General features: G+C 36.7%; 1 long non-coding RNA gene across 1 annotated transcript in view; it reads right to left on the bottom strand.

The window, feature by feature from the left end:
• Positions 1–10029: 10029 nt before the first annotated feature.
• LOC116873097 overlaps positions 10030–17343 on the bottom strand; it is a 75715-nt gene continuing 68401 nt past the window's right edge. Inside the window, exons 3-4 of the long non-coding RNA XR_004383737.1 lie at positions 10975–11058; positions 10030–10094 (exon numbers count right to left, since the gene is read on the bottom strand). This is a non-coding gene — a long non-coding RNA (uncharacterized LOC116873097). The remainder of the gene's footprint in view (positions 10095–10974; positions 11059–17343) is intronic.

The raw sequence follows: 17343 nt of genomic DNA, 5'->3' as shown, positions 1-17343 counted from the left end.
CTATATTCATGCATTTTTCACCTTAAAAACTTGTATTAGGTATCTTTTCCCAAAATCCATGGGAAATCACCCAAATAATTAAGGCTGACAATGGCAATACTAGAACTGTATCTTATAAAGTTAATTTTGTAGTATTGTGGATAATGTAGTGGGAAAAAGGAAGAAAGGGGAAGGCAGACTAATTAGGAATTTTGATGAATTCAGGAGAGAGATGATGATGATGATGACTGTAGACTTGGTCAGAGGAAGTGGTGATATAAAATAAAAGATGAATCCTAGAGATTTTTATTTTAGACATAGAGAAATAGGTAGGGGAAATCCCAAGCCTACATCAATAGGGGTAAGATTAATAAAGGAAGAAACATGGAAATTTCCAGCAGGAGATTAAGAAGGGTTGAAATCTCATTAGTTAGCATTGTCCAGAGAAACAGAACCAAAAGGATGGGTGGATGGATAGATGAATGGATGGATGGACAGATGAGTGATAGATAGATAGATTGATTCATTCATTCTAAGGAACTGGCTCATGTTATTGTGGAGGCTGACAAGTCCAAAATACTCAGATTAGACCAATAGACTAGAAACCCACAAAGTGGTTGATTTTGCAGTTAAAGTCTGAAGACAGTCCGGAGACAGAATCCCCTTTCTTCAGGGACCCCAGTCTGTTTTCTGTTAAAGCCTTCAACTTATTGGATGAGGACCACCCATATCATGGAGGATAACCTGCTTTACTTGGAGTCTACTGACTTAAATACTAATCTCATCCAAAAAATAACTTCACAAAGATCTCCTGTCTGGTGTTTGAACAAATATCTGGGTACAGTGACCTAGCCACATTGACACATAAAATTAACTATCATAAATCAGAAATAAAGTTTGTCAAGCAAATAAGACCATGCTTTGCCTTTGCATAGAGTAAGCACTCAATAAATGTAATTTTGATTGCCAGCAGGTCCAAGAAGAGGATGTAAGTAGCTTACTGAAGAGAAGTGATAAAATATGGAGGTTATTATTGAGAGGGGAATGCCAAGTACGGACTGATTTTCACTATGCCCATTCCTGAGTTTCTGTTCCCACTGCCAACACTTTTCAGGCTTATTTCAGTCCTCAATAAATGCCCAAACATACAAGAGTATTGTAACCATTTTTTTCATGTTCCTTTTCCCTCTCTTTTCAAATGGACTCAGAATAAAATTGTCTTTCATTACAAGGACGAGCATATAATCAAAATTATGAAAGGTCTGAATTCCCAATAATCTTCCAGATACATTTGGAAATGAAATCATTGAGACCAGAATAAGAATAATAATAAAAATGAGTGTCTTTCATTTGGCTGCATATATTTATCATTTTAAATTGATTTTCAAGAATTATACTTCTTAAAAAACAAATGTGTAATTTTACTTCAGATTTCAGCTTTATCTTGAAACTTATGTTAGCCTAAACAGACTGTCAAAATATGAGATGGGTATTTTAAAAATACATTTTGATAATCTGTTCTACATGTGATTCCTTCAGCCAAAGTCTTGAATTTTTGAACTGTTAGAGAACAATATTTTTTACTAAGAACCACATTCCTTAAAAAATTTAAACTTTCTTTTTAGAGGTATAAGTAAGAGAGAGTAATACATTTCAAAGTAATAAACCCACTGAAACATATAATTTAAGAAGGTTTTAGGTATTATTATTGTTTAATATAATTATATCATATCTATAATATTATTATTTGGAGTACATTAGTATCAAGTTCTGTTATAAAACATTGTTTAAAAGAAAACAATGAAAAAGAAGAACAAAGTTGAATAACTATGCTATCTGATTTCAGGATTCACAATGAAGCTCTAGTGATGCAGTCAGTGTGTATTGGCATAAGGATAGACACAGAGATTAAAGCATCAGAATAGAGAACCAGATTAGACCTACAAACATATGGGCAATTGTTTTTTTGACAAAGATCCAAAGGGAGGAAATTGCAAGAAAATTGAACCTTTCAATTGAATTTCTTTCAATTGCAAGAAAACTGAACCTCTGTCCATATCTTACATCCTACCCAAAAATGAACTCAAATGGATTGTAGACACATATGTAAAAGCTGAAAGGATAAATTCCTAGAAAAAACACAGGAGAGGGACGCCTGGGTGGCTCAGTGGGTTAAGCCGCTGCCTTCGGCTCAGGTCATGATCTCAGGATCCTGGGATCGAGTCCCGCATCGGGCTCTCTGCTCAGTGGGGAGCCTGCTTCCCTTTCTCTCTCTCTCTCTGCCTGCCTCTGTCTACTGTGATCTCTCTCTGTCAGATAAATAAAATAAAAAATCTTAAAAAAAAAAAAAGAAGAAGAAAAAAGAAAAAACACAGGAGAAATTTTTGTGACCTTGGGCTAGGCCAAGCTTTCTTGGATAGGACAGAAAACTCAGAAACCATTAAAAAAAGTGATAAACCCCATCAAAATTAAGGAACTTGTACTTTTCTTAAAGACCCAATATAAAAAAAAAAAATTAAAAATGGCCAAAATGCCAAACACTGGCAACACTAAATGCTGGCAAGATTGTGAAGTAATAGGAACTTTCATTCATTGCTATTGGGAATGCAGCATTGTATAACTACTTTGGAAAACGATTTGGCACTTTCTTACAGACTAAATGTACTTTTACCATATAATCTAGCAATTGTACTCCTTGATATTTACCCAAAGGACTGAAAACTTCTGTCTGCACCACCCATATATTTATCCCACCTTTATTCATAATTGTCAAAACTTGAAAGCAACCAAGATGTCCTTCAGTAAGTGAATGGGCCAAAGAGTGGAATATTACTCAGCACTAAATAGAAATGAACTGTCAAGCCATTACAAGACATGGCAAAACCTGAAGTAAGCCAATCCAAAAGTGACATGCATGATTCCAACTATAGGGTATTCTGGAAAAGGCAGAACTATGAAGAGAGTCTTAAAAAAAAAAAAAAAATCAGGGATGCCTGGGTGGCTCCGTAGGTTAAGCAGCTGCCTTCAGCTCTGGTCATGATTCCAGGGTCCTGGGATCAAGTCCCACATCCGGCTCCTTGCTCCACGGGGAGCCTGCTTCTCCCTCTACCTCTACCTGCCACTCTGCCTGCCTGTACTCTATCTCTCTGACAAATAAATAAATAAAATCTTAAAAAAAAAAAAATCAGTGGTTAACCAGAACTTTCAGGTGAAGGGATGATCAAATGGAGCCCAGAGTCCATGAAAATCCCCTGTATGATACTACAACGATGACATGTCCTAATATGTTTCTGCAAACCTCTAGAAGGTACAACACCAAGAGTGAACCCAAATGTAAACCAGGGTGACTGTGATATGTCAGTGTAGGTTCGTCACTTGTAACAAGTGTACCTTCTGATGCGAGATGGTGTTAGTGGAAGAAGCCATGCGCGTGTGTGGCATAGGATATATTCGGGACGTCTCTATTCCTGCCTCTCACTTTTGCTGTTAAAACTTCTTAGAACTGTTAAAAAAAAAAAGTAAGTGGTAAAAAATACAGACAGGGAGAATATTTGGAAAACATATATTTGATATAGTTTGTATACAGAATATATTTTTAAAATTACAAGAATATAAGTAGCCCAGTTTTTTAAAAAGCCAGATAACGAGAAGATACTTCACAAGACAAATGACAAAACCAGCCCAGGAAAAGATGCCCAATTTCACTGTCCATTAGGGGAAGACAAATTGCCACAATGGGATTCCCCTACACATCTGTTAAAATGGCTGATGAGAACGCAGAACCAGTGGAGCTCTCCTGCCTTGCCTATGAAAATGCAAAACTGTCACAGTCACTTCGGAAAACAGTCCGGCAGTTTCTGATAAAAAGGAAACATACACAACAAACATACTTACGACTCAGTAACTTTACAATCTCTTATGCAATCTTAATCTCTTATGCAAGAGAAGTGAAATTACATGTCCACACAGATACCTGGATGTGAATGGTCATAGTAACTTTATTCATAATTGTTAAAAACTGGACATAATCCAAATGTCCATTACAGTGAGTACTTCTGTACAGCGGAATACTGCTCGTCAATTTTTCAACGTATCTGTATCAACTTGTCCCTTTATTTATCGATAAAAAAGAATTAACGTGCACAAATGAAGATAGGTTTTAAACTATTATGCTAAATGAAAGAAGTCCACACAAAAATCCACATACTGTATGGTTCAATTTTTATGACATTTTAGCAAACACAATCTTATAGGGAAAGAAATCAGATCACTGTAAGCCAGGATCTGAGATTAGGGGAAGCACACTGAAGACTTTATTATTATAAAGAATAATAAGGGAAGACATTTTAGGGAGGTGAAAATATTTTATGTGTTGGTTGTGGCTGTGGTTGCACACTTAGTAGGTTTGTCAAAACTCAGAGAACTGTGTCTTTTCATGTATTTAAATCATACCTCAATAAACCTGACCTTTTAAAAAAGCCATAGGTTTTGATTAAGAAAGAGCTAGATTGGTATGTTATTACAGAAGATGCTGACCTTGTGACCTTGAACAAGTTTCTTGACTTTGAAATGTTAATGTACCTCTCTTTGTATTAGTCTTTGCCAAGTGTTGAGCACAGAGCCTTCTTCTGAATTTTAGTGTTTACAAAAAGGATAGGGATGGTCCCTATACCACAGTGAGCTGAGTGGAAAGTGGGGGTGGGATAGAGGTGATGGGTACAAACGTAACTCTTCTCTAGGATGAACAGGAAAAACCCATGCACCCCACCACTTCCAAAACCAGGCTCATCTTACCAAGTAAATTCTTACAGCTTACAGAAAGTAATTTAAAAAGTTTCATTGCCAACACAGGAAAAATATAAACTATAAATATATGTGTGTGTATCATATACAGTTTGTTAATTGGAGTGTGAATGCAGTAGAAAGAGGGTATGAGTAATAGGTGGCTTAAGCCAAATTTAGTCTAGTCAGATCCTTATTCTGCCAATATACCTCAGGCTTAAATGGTATCACTGAAGCTGCTTCAGACTTGAATTGCTCCAAAGCATTATCCCCGTGCCAACTAGGCTGAAATCTGGTGGTAGTACACTTCTCCATCCAGATATTTATTTACAGCCTCACTTAAGCCATGCATAACTTTATAAGCACTTATAAAGCTACACTCACAGACGATTTGTGAAGCAAACGTATGCTGGGAAATAAGCAGTTTACAATATGAAATACATTTTTTATGGGGAAGGTTGTTGGAGATTGTGTGGTTAATTAAACAGTCAAGCTCATGGATCCCCATGCAGAACTATGAACACGAGAGTTGTAACCACTTTTGGTGACTTTTTGTTTCAAATTTGACTCTGTGATTAGATGAATTTACCTCCCGACTGCACCTAAGTAGTAGTGAGCCTATCTTCTTCCTTTCCTGGAACCTAATAACAGAAAAGAAATTCTACTTATTGACCACCTCTTTAAAAAACAGATTTGGGGAAAAAAAAGAAAAAAGAAAAAGATTTGGGGTACAGAACTAGATTCTCTCTGTCTCCCAAATCCATGTTTGTTGTCTGTTTTTGATCACGCCTTGATACCTCTCTTTCATATGCTTTTCCTGTTTGGGAGAGGGGGAGTGCATGTTTGAGGGGTAATTATAATTGTTTTTGTTTTTTGTTTTTAAAAATCCAAGGATTTGAATGTTTAAACGCTTGATGTGTATACTGCCTATACATATACAAATATGTGTTTATAAATTAGCATCAAACAATAATGAATTAACAGCTGAGTGCCTGTGGTGTGCCCACTCTTGTCCATAAATCATAAGCAACTTGACCTAAGGCTAAGCAATGGTTGGTTTGAAATTTCACATTAAGACTAACTTTTCATTACAAGTCAATCAAAAGTGAACTCACTCACACAGTTCTGACATTCTGATGCAATTCAAGAGGGAAAACATTATTAAAATTATAAAAATATGCTATCCATTCATATTTTCAGTAGTTTGAACCATGAAAGCAACATAAGCACATTATAGACGAAACACTTACCCATAATTTCATTTTCCTTGGAAAACCATTATTGTTTCATAGCCTTCTTCATATCTGTGTGACTTTTGCAGTGTGTGTCTCTTAAAAAACAAAACATACCTGAATTTCTAAAGGAGGAGTTCGCAAACTCAGACCTGAGGTCCACATTCAGCCAGCTGCCTATTTTTATACAAACCACAAGCTAAATTCGATTTTTATGATATTAAGTGGTGGAAAATCGAAAGCAACACTATTCCATGATGTGCGAAAATTATATAAAGTTCAAATTGCAGCGTTGATAAATAAGATGTTCTTGAACTACAGCCATGCTGATTTCTTTATGTATTGTCTGTGGCTGCCTTTTAGCTTCACGGGGCTGGCAGTAGGTTAAGGCAAGTGAAGCACTGACCTTGGGCACAGAATTTAAGGGGGTGCCCAGAAACTGGGTAATAAAGATAAATAGTATTCTAATGCAATATTTTACAACTCAAAGTTAATGCCAAAAATTCATGATAAACAAAATATCAAAATTTTATACAGGTCTGCCTCAGTACTGTCACGGCAGAGCTGAGTGATTAGACCAGGACTATGGCCTGTAACACGGCAACCATCAATTGTCTGGGTTTTACCAGAAGAGTTTGCCAACTCCTGCTCTCCAGCATGTAGTCCCTACTACTGTTTTCCTGTTTCCACCAAGGTTTTCTTCTTTAGTATCAGATCAATAACATTTGTGACCAAGTCTCTTTGTCAATCGGAAGAAAGGATATAAACCAAATGAAATATATTTGATTAGAAAAATGACAGGCATGAACTGTTCTCATTGTGACTGTGGTTTTCTTAAAGAAAAGGAGGAGGAAGGGGAGGTGAGGAGGAGGAATCATGCCATGTGACCCAGACAGAATTCTGTGTGAAAGGCTGGTTCTCACAGGATACCAAGTAAGATGGGTGGCAGGGGTGGGCATAAACTTACAGAGAGCACCATTCAACCAGACGTCACCAAATACTGCTTGCTTAAAAAATAGTAGTTGTTAATTCATGTGTGGTACCAGGTTATTTTGCACCATAATTTTCTGAAAAGGAAGGGCATAGACTCTGCCAAGGATCCGCCTACACTTTTCATCTTCAAGAGCTGGTTGCCTAATAATGGTGGCTAAGTCGTTAAACCAAGTGCTAAGTACTAGAGGTGAAATGCCATGTAATGAGATTAAATATCAGGGAGAAGTCTCAAAACCTGATATCTACAGATTATTATTTAAATTCTTATTTGTTGTTCTGAATTCTATTTTCTACCTCTTGGTTTTTATAAACCGCTTGTGTCTGAACGCTGTTAAGATGAACGTTAGTTTTTCATACTTACCCAAACAAATCTTTGATAGTAATTTGCCAGACTTCTTTTCTTACTGTTCAGAGTCTTGAAAAAATTTTTCATAAGGGCACACTCGGAATTTCTTGTACCTTGGGAGTCATTCTGCTTTGCAAAGATCTTGTGCTGCAACAAGGATATGTGCATTTGTTACCTGAATGAAGTTACATTTTGCCTGTTTTTCTAAACCTTGTACTAAGAACGCCTGAGGTTTTAATTTTTGTTCCTAGTAAATATAGCAAACTTACATATTATATTCCACAGTAGCCACTTACTAAATATTTGAAGAGATAGCCAGCTTTTGTATTGTATAAAGTCATTTCAGACACAAATATAAATCTTTCTAATATACAGTGGTCTTACATATTCTTTAACATATTTGATTATGCAACAAATTAAGAAAGGTACATTTTTTTTTAGGACAATTGTATAGTCATTATATTATTAGACAATAAAGATACTTTATTTCTGCAACTTATGGTTAACACTGGTAATTATGACATTTATTTTCGCTTTTTAAAAATTGGTTATTAGATATTCTGACTGGTGATATTTATAAACATTCTCAATTATAGACAGTTTCAATTCTGATCCAACAACTCAATCACCTAGCACGGTTGAATCATATAGCAACTTATTAGCACTTCAATCTTTGTGGTCTGTCACCAGAAATTCATCATTTATGAAAACAAAATACTTAACAAATTCCAGAATTGAAAAATTACAAACATTAGAAAAAATATGTCAAGTTTAATATTGTAAAATTACTCAGATATTATGATATATGCCTAAGAAAAGTATGACCTCTCTGCTAGGTAGAATGACTACTAAGTGCTCATTTTCTGGCTCAGCATTATATATATGCTGTATATATGCAGCGAATTGCTCATAGTAATCTCTTTTTTTAAGATTTAATTCGTTTATTTATTTATTTATTGGAAAGAGAGCAGGAGCATGAAAGGGGGAAGATCAGAGGGAGAAACAGACTGCCTGCTGAGCAGGGAGACCAATGCGGGACTCAATTCTGGAACTCCAGGATCATGACCTGAGCCGAAAGCAGTTGGTTAATCAACTGAAGCCACCCAGGTGCCCGCATGTAGTACTCTTTTAATGATGATTCGTTGAATAAATGAACTCAATACATTGAACAAACACTGATGAAACTGTATTGACGCATGCTATCATTGTGGACCTTGACAAAGTCTCATCAAGCATTTTCAAGTCCAGGGGCGCCTGGGTGGCTCAGTCGGTAAAGCATCTGCCTTCAGCTCAGGTAATGATCCCGGGGTCCTGGGATCCAGCCAAGGTGCATCTGGCTCTCTGTTCAGTGTGGGGTCTGTTCTTCTGTTTCCCTCTGCCCCTCTCCCCACCCCCGTTCATGTTTACTCTCTCTCAAATAAATAAAATCTTTAAAAAAATAAAAAATAAATAAAACTAGAGCCTGTGTTAGAAATGTGGATAGATAGACAAATAATATACATATAGAAAGTATGTAATAACTCTGTAAGTAAACTCAGATCCATGCCTCAAAAGAGTCAGGAGTTTTTTTTTAAAGGCTTTATGTCTAAGGGGGGCTGTAACAGTACTGGTCTTTTCTATTTCAATGGCCATTTGGATTCAGAGTAAAATTTAAAGTGGAATCTCTTAAGGATGAAATAAAAGTCCCTTGTATTGAGGGCCATTGCTCTGCTTGGTTGTTGGTGAAAGATAGGACCTGTTCTGTGGCTATATTAAAGATTTCAGTGGCTTCCATGGATAATGCCTACACTGTATAACTTATCGTCGAAATGTGGTCCCATTAATAACTCCTGAAACCAAAGGATTGACCAACAGATACCATTTACTGAGTACTAAGGAAGGAATAATATATGAGGTTCTTGAGAATCTTTTTTTTTTTTTTTTTTTTTTTTAGATTTTATTTATTTATTCGACAGACAGAGATCACAAGTAGGCAGAGAGGCAGGCAGAGAGAGGGAGAAGCAGGCTCCCTGCTGAGCAGAGAGCCTGATGCGGGACTCGATCCCAGGACCCTGAGATCATGACCCGAGCCGAAGGCAGAGGCTTAACCCACTGAGCCACCCAGGCGCCCGGTTCTTGAGAATCTTGAACAGATTTAATTCCACCTATACCATTGGAATATTTTCGCTTTGGTCAGAGACACGACACATACCTGGGAATACAAAGAAGAGTTTATTTTAAAGAATCTAAAATATCTGTTGTAATGAAGTACTTGAGGTGCTAAAAAAAAAAAACAAACATTCATCTGGGAGTCAGAATATGTGAATTTGGTCTCAGCTGTGCTAATAACTGGCTGTGTGACCCTGGGCTGGTCACGTCAACTTGCGAGCCCTTAATTTTTTCATCTCTTAAATGAAAGATGTCGCAGAGGGATTTGATGATCCTAAGCCCTGCGTGTAAATCATAGTGGAATCTACAGAAAGTAATCAAGGCAGGAGAGTACGGAAGAGGCACCTGAGTTCTGCTTGTAATTAAAGAGGATGGCTATCAAAAGTTGGGATGCGAGAAATGCTCAGGGTGCACATGCCACACACGGTTTCCTGCTCCAAGGAAAGCTGCCTTCTCTCACGCAATTTGCCAGCTCGGTTCTTCTGGTTTTTTTTTTTCTGATTTTTATCCACAGGACACTGCAATCACTTGCTAGTTTGTGTTGTATTTGCTCAGAGTAATCATATTACCTCCAGCAACTTGTGATGCGGTCCTAGGATGTGGCAGGATTTCAGCTGCAGGAAAGAAAAGGATCAATCTGAGCATTCTTGAGAAAGATTGCAAAACTGCTTTTAGTTCACATACTGTATCTCTCGTGTGAGATTTCTTTTAATGAGGAAAAAGCGATTTTTAAAAGGAGGAACTCGGATGTTTCCTAAAGCAACATTCAAAGCAATTAAATGGAGCTTTTTAAGCAACATGATCTTTTTCACTCTCTCAAGCTCCTCTTTAGCCTTAAGTAAAAAACCAAAAGAGACCTTTGAAAAATGATGATTTTTTTATACTTAATATGTGATCTTTTCATGTTTCTGCTGTTGTATGCTTTTGAGCTGTCTAACAACTATAGCTATGTAGCCAGAAGAAGGGCAGACTTGTCTTATATCCTGTGAAGAGGTGACTACCTTTAGTGTGACAATGAAAGAAAACATAAGAATTCTATGAAAGGTTTGACTACAGAGAATATGGGGCCAAGACCTTCATCTAACCTTGGATACACATTATTCTTAATAATGCATACCGTTCTCTCTCTCTCTCTTTTTTTTTTTTTTTTTTTTGGCCGACTTTAAGTAGTGAGCTTACGGAAATTGATGATATTTTACAGAAACAGATTTAAAAAAAAAAAAAAAGCATAGTTCTGTTTCCTGTATCTTTCACAGTTCTTTAATTTGAGACATATCACTTTTATCTCGTCTTGCTTTAACACCAGATTTGGTTTAATTAAATTTATGTCAAATGAACACATGAAACGAAAGAAAAATCAGAAAGCCTGCAGTTGCCCATTAGTGAGTCAGTGACTGCAGTGAAAGGCTTTTGAAGCCTGGCTTACTGCCAGGACAAGCTTGCAATGATGCTCGGAGACACCCATGATGCTTTGAAGGGAAGGACTTAGCTGACCCGAGCCTGCTCAGTGGAATCAGTCAAAATCCTCATGGGCTGGATGTAAAATCTATAATAAGTCTTCTGTCTTCAACCATTTACCTGTCAAAGGAAAAGAGTAGGGGGTGTAAAACCTCAATCTGTATAGAAAATTAATTGTACTAGACCCATTTATTATTATTATTATTATTATTATTATTATTTTATGTGGGTGATTTTGTTCATCTGTTTTGAAAGCAACATGCCAAGCCTTTTGAGAAGTAGTGCCATAGTGTCAGTCTCCAGAGATACTCTGCCAAAACGGTATTTAACTGAAGTTCTTCTAATTGAAATAACTGTCATTGAGTCAAATAATGTATGCTGTTAGAGAATATAAAAAGAATAACCTTTAGGAACTAATATTTAGAGCTTTGCAAATGTGTCACTGTTAAAACACCTAAATTTAAAAATAAGCAAAGCCCCAAATGTTTTGACACTCTTCTTAAAACGCAAAGTAAAGCATCACATCTCATATTGCTTCTGATACCACATGTTCTTTGTGTTTTTATACTTGAACACATTTAATACATCCAGCCCCGGCACCCCCATATAATAGTATGTTAAAAGATCTACCAATCAAATATAATTTTTTTATTTGGTTTTTGCATTCAGATGTTTTTCTTAAAGGGTATATGCTTATCGGAATCTAACCCAGAGGTTCATTTGCATTTTATATTTTCATATTTTAGACATTAAAGCCTTTAAAAAAATTTTTAGATTTTATTTATTTATTTGAGAGAGAATGAGAGAGAGAGAGAGAGAAACAGAAGCTGGGGAGGGTTAGACCCTCACAGAGTAGAGAGCCCAAGGACATAGGGCTCAATCCCAGGACCCCAAGATCACGACCTGAGCCGAGGGCAGACGCTTAACCAACTGAGCCACCAACGTGCCCCTAGACATTACAGTCTTGACACAAACTTTCAACAATAAAATAAATAAATCATTATGCAGCAGTGGGTACACCAAGCCTTAGTTAAACAAGATATGTAACAGCAAGCTTGGTGAACATTCAGAAATATCAAAGGGACTAAGAAAGGCAAGAGCAAGCTCTTCGTCCGTCCGCCTGTCCTTCCTTCCTTCCTTGTTTTCTGGTCCTATTTGAAAATAGCTGAAACAAAGAAAAGTTTAAATGTTCCCAAAGTCAAATCAGTATTATCCGAGGGGCTGCAACAATCCAGCAATCCCAAGAATCATCAACGTCCTTATTCACTTTCGAATGCACTGTTTTGCTCGTCTAACGCAGTTGCGTCGTCTCATATTTTCTACTTATTTAGGGTCTGCTTTTTTTCTTCTTCTTTTTTCTATTTCATTCATAACTGAACAGAAATGTCAGGCAAATTAGAAGTAGAATATTCCCAGGGTTGCTTCTGTACCATTCGAACGTGTTTCCATTTATAGAGCCAGTGCCTCTTGGCAAGTTGTGGAGTGTGGGTCCGCACCAGAGCACCACACTACGAGGTGCCTTTGGGAGAACATCGTCTTGAGAAGAGAAAGGATTTCTGTCTAGAGCTGAATATGAGACATCATGTCTTGGCCAACAGCAAAGTCCTTAATTTTGTGGAATTTGTGAAAATGTGTTCGGCTGGATTCTGCCACTTGCCTCTAGTTGGATATTACTAGTCTTTTCATTTTCATGAGATCAAATAAGATATAAAAATATTCAGTGTTTTCAAATTCCATAGGATATAGGACAATCCTAGTAATATAAGAAAAAAGATGGGTTTAATTTACATTCACATTACCTGTGATGAGGTTAAAAATGTGAGTTCATATTCAAATAATTCACTTCTTAAAACCCATACCTTTCTTTGTTCTCAATATATACATTTAACATTTAAAATATTTTATAACACCAACACATACTTCTCCCAAAAAAACTTTAATTATAATTAAAAAGGAAGAATTTCATGTTGATGAAATAATCTTCAATTATTCACTATTAATTCAGCATTCTTACTGCCATATGTATTTTTCTTCATGAAAAACTTCAGTTCCTTCAATAATTTTGTTTAGTAAAAGATAAATTATCTGTTATAAATTGCACATGATCATAGTAATTGAGGAGAATCTTAAAATGCTCCAAGAGCTATTTGATAATAAAAGTTTTAAGAAATTGAATCTATTTGTGAACATGGTGATAGCCTTGTTTACTTGTTTTTGATTATGTTAAGGTATTATTAGATGTCTGCTTTGTTTTATTCATGAAGACTTTCTCTAAGAATTACAGGAGAAAACTAAGCAAGCATTCAAAATTCTTAGAGATTGCCTCCTGCAAAATTTCTTCCTGCAAAACATTTGTCCGATAAGCTTTTTAAAACCAGAATACATAACGACCTGACCACAGTACTGAGGCAAATTTTTACTATTTTTTTTTTAAATTTTGAACTATTCTAGTTATTGTGTAGTGCAGATTTTCCCTGTGGCACTACCGATCTTGCGTCTTTAGTCCACATTTTAAAACCAAATTGCCAGAAGTGTCTGAAAGGCTGTACTTCAGAAAAAAAAAAGAAAAAAGCACTTCAGGGCCAAGCTTTTGCTAACACACCAAGCATTAAGAGATGAAGCAAGGGCGTACAGAATGCTGAGAGCACCTTTCGCTCTGGAATCAAAGGCATGCCACGAGGAGTCAACATTTTGCCTGAAGTTGCTCTCTCTGGCTCTCCCGTTGCCTGTAATGAAGTAGCTAAAAGGACATTTGGGACAATCCTGGGCCAAGCAGAGCTGTCTCAGATCCACCTAAAGAATCATAGCCAAAAGGAAAAAAAAAAATGATTCTGAGAAATATCTCAATCCAGTTCTCTGTATTTGTCCACAGAGAGTAAAATGTGTGCAGGCACGGTCCACGTTACTGGGAGTAGAATTTGACATTCAGTCAGTTGCTCGCTGATAGTCTCCAGTAAATTGCCACCCACTCAAACTCTGCCTTCGTCGTGATCCCGCTGATGCGAATTTAGGAGTCTGTGGTTCATTAGGGTGCAATTCCCCAGTTTTGTGTTTGAGGGTTTCCTCAGTTACTCAACGTGGAAGGGTTAGGATGGAATGATGAGAGAGAAAAAGAGGAACAAACCCTTTAAAAATGACCCAAGAAGACTTTTTATAGCCACATGCTTCTTCTACCAGCAGTAAGACTCTGACAGGCGGGCATTCCTATGGATACTTTTCCAGCTCAAAGTAAGGATTAATACAGAAGTCCTGATATTCTAATTATGTCAATGCCCAGCAAAGTGCCTTCCAGATAACACTTCCGAAAGAAAATTGCTTACAAATGCCATTTATTCATTTATGTTCATAAAATGAAGCAAGCAAATCAATAAATGGATATGAAGTATTTGGAGCATTGGGGAAGCCAATATTACACCAATTTTTTGTCATATAACCAATAACATCCCTAGTTTTAGACAAGACACTAAATTGCAAAGACAGCCGTAAATTCCCAGTACCTTTTCCATAAATTCTTTTTCTTAAGAATTAAAAGCATGAGGTATTTTTTAATATTATCCTCCAAATAAAAGAATAAATAAGTAACTATTTTTTTTTAGGTTAAATAAATAGTTTCTCTCTTAGGGACCATTGAGAACAGAGGGTGAAAGGCAAGAAAATGTATTTTAAATATGACGTTAAGAGACACGATTATCCTTCATATAAAATGCAAATATTTAAATGAAATAAGGTGTATTATTTATGCGATTCGAACTTAAAGTGTACTCAACTTGAAGATAACATTTTTTTCCCTTACTGTAACTGTCCACAGGAGAGCCCGCATCACTTTTATTTTTTAGAACAATAACTTGTTTTATCTATTGTCAACATTGGTACATAAAATGCCTGGAGCATATTTTAGAAATCACACAGGGTTCTGTCTTTGAGTTCTGTTCTTACAGATCCCCCAGTTCTAACAATATCATCACGGAATATTAAAATATTCACAGCAAAGGGACACACAAGTTTGAAGGTTGCAGTCAAACTGATTATACTAAGCGATAACACCAGGGTTGTCCCAACACAGGAGCTGACAAGTCAAAAGGGGACATACTGTGCGTTTTCACTGGCAAAAGGTAAAGATTCAGTGTAGCAAGACCGCTGCCTTCCTGTGATCAGAGCTATTATGGAAAGAAAGGATTTTGATTAAGACCGTTCACTTCGCACAGAAGCAAATTTATAAGAAACAATAAGGGAGAATGTGCCCAATGCACACCTAAAATGTTAATTAATACACCTCCGGAAAGAGGAGCCACTTACGTTTCAGTTACACAGGCAGGGTGAATTCATGAACTTAGTTCAACGTTCCCCTTTGCATAGTTGGTGGGCTTCAAAAAAAGGCAGCAATGAAGTCACTTACAGTTTGCAATTCAGCTGTCCTGTGGAAGTCTGCAGTAGGTATGAGCAAAATATACAGTACAGAATATGTGGCTCAATATTATACAGCAAAATCGAACTTTGCAACTGCTTATGCATAATTAACTATCTGGGACTAGCCTGCTCTGGTGTACCACTTTATAGAGCAATAAAAAATTAAACTAAAAATACAGACTCCTAGGTAACTGTGGTCACAGTAAAACTCTGTCTTCCTTTGCAAGCTTATTATTTCCTGAAGCTGTGGCTGACAGCTTCTATGAACACACATTTTTGCATATATTTTGTTTATGTGCGAGCCTTGGCATTTCAGCCATCTCCTGCTGAGGCCCCTTCCTACCATATGCTTCTGTTTTTCTTCATTAGGTGATGTGATCCCTTTTGACTGTTGCATGCGTGTGAAAGGACAGTGGGCTTGGGGGAGAGAAGAAACCCAGCTTTAAGAGCGTGCACGTCAGTTGGCCTTCAGCTGTTTGGCACTGATTGCCTCTGACAAGTGTTGTAGCTACTCGTGCTAATGGATGTCTCTGCTTTAGCAGAGAAGAGGTGAAAAGGATGTAATTTCCAGTGAAAGAAAGCAACATGAACTATTATTTAATTACTGCCTAATATAAAACTCCCTGGGAGTCCCCGTTGATTTATAGTTGGAGCTTCTCCCTTTCTTTATTAATGAACAATCTAGTCTTTTAATGCAGTGCACTTAAGTCGCACCTGTTATTGATAGGGATTTTCCCATACAGAGCAAGGCAAACAATCCATTTTGCTACTCGAAGCATATAGGCTTAAGTGCTTTATTTTCTTAAACATAGAACATGTTCTTTCACCCTGTAAAAAACAAAACAAAAGAAAACAAAAAAACAAAAACAAAAACAAAAGACACTCATGTTAGTGTTACCCAGCTTTATTTCTTCCATTGGTCGAAGTTTGTTTTTTTTTTTTTAATTGCTGTGGGTACTGAACTTTTCAACTCTCTGGCTTCTAAGAATCAATTAACATCCTCTTCTCCCCCCTCCCTCCTTCAATCTTCACACCAATAGGGTGCTGAGTTAAGGAGACATAGTTTTTGTTTTGTTTTTTAGCCTCGTCAATTTCTGAATATGCGGAAGCTGAAGTTCATCAGCAGTCCGTCTCCTACACAGAATTCACTGCCCTGCCAGGGGACCTGCAACTTCCAAATCCGAGAGGAAGTAGTAATGCAAACCCGTTCTTCATTGTCAAAGGACAGGGTATTTTGCAATCAAGTTGTTTCTATTCGTTTCTTTCTTTGGGGGAAACAGTACCGGCAGAAACAAGCTCATGCGATGTTTTGGAATGAATGCTGTTTACTTTGCACACTGCACTGGCGTGGCCATTCAGAAGAGAGCGGGCTGCTCTAAGTAGTAACTGGCTTCTGATCACCTTTAAATGCATAGTAATAAGATCATATAATTTTTTTCTTCTATACGTGGTTTGTAGGAATTATATTGGTGAAGTTTCTTTCTTTCTTTCTTTTTTTTTTTTTTGCTACTCGTTCTATCTTCCTTACCCAGTTTTGCTCAAGGATTATCCTTGCGGTATCTAGACATATAGTACCTTATATCATTTATGCAAATATAGATCCAATATTTCACAAAAAGGCACATATTCACTTTATGAAAGTACATTGTGTCTGAGCCATAAGCTCATATGGAGAATAAAACTTTCTGTATTATATATAGTCCATATGTTTACTTCAATCACTTTTAGGTCCTATTAATTTTTAAGCATTTGTCCTTCATTTTGCTGTATCCTTAGGTAGTCTGGTAAAACCTTGAAAATTGTCGTTTCCTTTTAAATGCTGCCAATTTGCTGATTTGGATATTATCAGAAAACAGTTCATACAGTGATGCTACACTCTGATGTTTTCCTACTCTACATTTTTGTGTTCCTGAAAAATATTCCTATCTGCCTCATTTATTTAAGTATATATAAAACCGAAACAGATACTCTACAAATGACATTAATACAACTTTATGT

Source organism: Lontra canadensis, unplaced genomic scaffold, assembly GCF_010015895.1.
Source record: "Lontra canadensis isolate GAN:19392208 unplaced genomic scaffold, GSC_riverotter_1.0 scaffold31, whole genome shotgun sequence".
NCBI classification, from domain to species: domain Eukaryota; kingdom Metazoa; phylum Chordata; class Mammalia; order Carnivora; family Mustelidae; genus Lontra; species Lontra canadensis.
Note: the sequence above shows the minus strand (reverse complement) of the source record. Positions and strands in the feature narration are given on the sequence as shown.